The sequence below is a fragment of the Canis lupus genome, chromosome 21, assembly GCF_048164855.1.
Source record: "Canis lupus baileyi chromosome 21, mCanLup2.hap1, whole genome shotgun sequence".
Classification (NCBI taxonomy): domain Eukaryota; kingdom Metazoa; phylum Chordata; class Mammalia; order Carnivora; family Canidae; genus Canis; species Canis lupus.
Genome location: NC_132858.1, coordinates 45,687,835 through 45,690,333, shown reverse-complemented (window position 1 = coordinate 45,690,333; position 2,499 = coordinate 45,687,835). Strand labels below are relative to the sequence as shown.

Below are 2,499 nucleotides of genomic sequence, written 5' to 3'. Positions count from 1 at the left end.
TCAAACAAAACAAATAAAACCCCAAATAAACTAAAACGTTTAAGATACACTGAATGAATCCACCTAGCAGTGAGACTTTCAGGCACACAATTAACTCTTTAGAAGATGAAAATTAACTGTGCTCAGCATTTGTAAAGATTAAATTCTCCCATTAAGAAACAAAATCTGTCTTCCATATTTAATGACATTATGCTAATATGTTTCTTTTTTATGATTTTATTTATTTATTTGACAGAGAGAGAGCGCATGCACATGCAGGGAGAGTGGCAGGCAGAGAGGGAGGGAGGAGCAGATTTTCCTTCAGTGGCGAGCAGGGAACCGATGCGGGCTCAATCCCTGGACTCTGGGATCATGACCTGAGCCCAAGGCTTAACCGACTGAGCCACCCAGGTGCCCCACTTTATGCCAGTATGTTTCTAAAGGCTTGGTCCATGAAAGTGATAAAGCAAAACCATTCCTATCAGCCTAGTAATAAGTGTCCATGGTTTGAATGTTCCAGACTTGATATTCTACACTCAACAAATAGAGCCAGGACAATAGTCTGCAAAGATTCAAGAAAACTAAGCTAAGGTCCCAAGAGTCAGAAGTTGTTTTGAAAGCTAAGTTATTCTAGAAGTCATTGTATAGCTTAGTGGGTGGAAGATACAAAGTAAAATATCAAGTTGTTTTCATCATCAGGTAATAGCCTGGAAGGGTGGGAAAAGTTATTGTAGGCAACATTAGACACTGAAGAAAACTTACTCAACTCAGAGTCAAAATACATAGTCATATGTTTATGGAATAATAGCCTAGTGGCTTGAAAGAGCACTAGTTTGCAAGGGTCCCTAATTCACTTGCTTAGGATAAAAGCACACTCTTTCCCTGCAAAAGATGTTAGAACTTCATGAGAGCCAGGCGCAGATAAACAGGCAGACAGAGCTGCCTAAAATTCTAGGAAAAGTGCTGCAAGTACAACCTAGAAATAGAAAGCATATTTCCTGGAGAAAAGACTATTAATAGTTTTTCTTGCTGTTGTTAGGGCAATAGCAATGAGTTTTGAAACCAGAGGCCTTAGTGGTCAAGTACGGAAGTGGGGTCAGGGGACAGGGGACAGGGAGATTCTTCTAAAAAAAGAACGGCCCATCCGAAGGCCCAGAAATTGGAGGCAGTGGGACACATAAGGCACTGCAAGTGATTCCAGAGAAGAGCGTGAAAGAGGAGAGGCATATGAGGCTGAAGAGGTGGTGAGTACAAGGCCACTGGATTTTATCCCAAGAGAACTGGAGAGCCCATGAAGGATTTGAAGCAGAGCAACTGTCCCACCATGTCTTTCTTTCTTTCTTTCTTTCTTTCTTTCTTTCTTTCTTTCTTTCTTTCTTTCTTTCTTTCTTTCTTTCTTTCCTTCTTTCTTTCTATTTTTAAGCAACCTTTATTTCCCCTGAGGGGGGTGCACCGTTCCTGGAAGTACTGCAATACCAGGTCAATGTGTGGAGTGGATGGAGCGAGCTCCTATTCCATTTTCTAATTCCAAAACTCCATTTAATATATTGTCCTCAGATAGAGAACGTATCAGATATTACACTGATAAGAACAGGTACTACCCTTGATCCTAGCCAAAAGGCCAAGAAACGATCCACCCTGTCTTCTTTCTAAAGTATCACTGTAGTGGCAGTGAGTACAAGGACATAGACTGAGAAGAAAAGAGGCTAAGAGACTAGTGGAGGAGGTGTTATACTCATCTAGGGGAAGGTTGATGGTGACTTAAACTAGAAAAGACAAACTGGGGATGGGGAGAAGGGATGTTAAGTAGAGAGAGAGATGTTAACAGTATAAATTAACAGAACTTGGTTGGAGTCGGGCACTGTCAGTGAGGGAGATGCACCAGGGAAGATATCTCGCTCTATGATGGGGCAAGTGCATGTAGAATGATGCCAATCATCGAGAAAAGACCTGTGAGGAGGAGGTGGTGGTAGAGAGCAGGCGACGAATTAGGGTATATCCTCAAAAAGAGGACAGGAAAAGAGAACAACTTAGGAAATAACTGTATCTGAGTCTCTGTAAATTTATTTATTTATTTATTTATTTATTTATTTATTTATTTATTTAGTAAATTTAACTCTACTGTTAGTGACTCTTCGGTGTCTGTCCCCTAATCTTTGAGTTCATGTGTCTGCCCTTAATACATGCTAATTGTTGAATGAATGGATGTCATCTGTGTAAAATGAGTGGTGAAAACCACGCCTTTTGCTCAAGCTTCAAAACAAGTTACAGAGTGATATTATACTATTAATATTTCTGAAAGGGAAATAGGGATCTTAGACACATTTCATGGATGAAAGGATCTGGTAAATGAGTTAAGAACAAACTCCTAGAAGCTCCAGAACAAGCTACTTCCCCATATAATCCTATGAATAGGCTGAATAAAAATCCTCCCAGATACCTTCCTGCAATAAACAATGTAAGAAGCATTTAAGCACACTTTATTCTGACAATATTAACTACATGTCACCCAATTTAGAA

General features: G+C 39.9%; 1 non-coding gene across 1 annotated transcript; it reads right to left on the bottom strand.

Annotated features, from left to right (window-relative positions):
• Positions 1-1,421: 1,421 nt before the first annotated feature.
• On the bottom strand, positions 1,422-1,612 carry LOC140613656 (U2 spliceosomal RNA). Its single transcript, XR_012014558.1, has one exon. It is a non-coding gene; the product is annotated as a U2 spliceosomal RNA (small nuclear RNA).
• Positions 1,613-2,499: the final 887 nt, after the last annotated feature.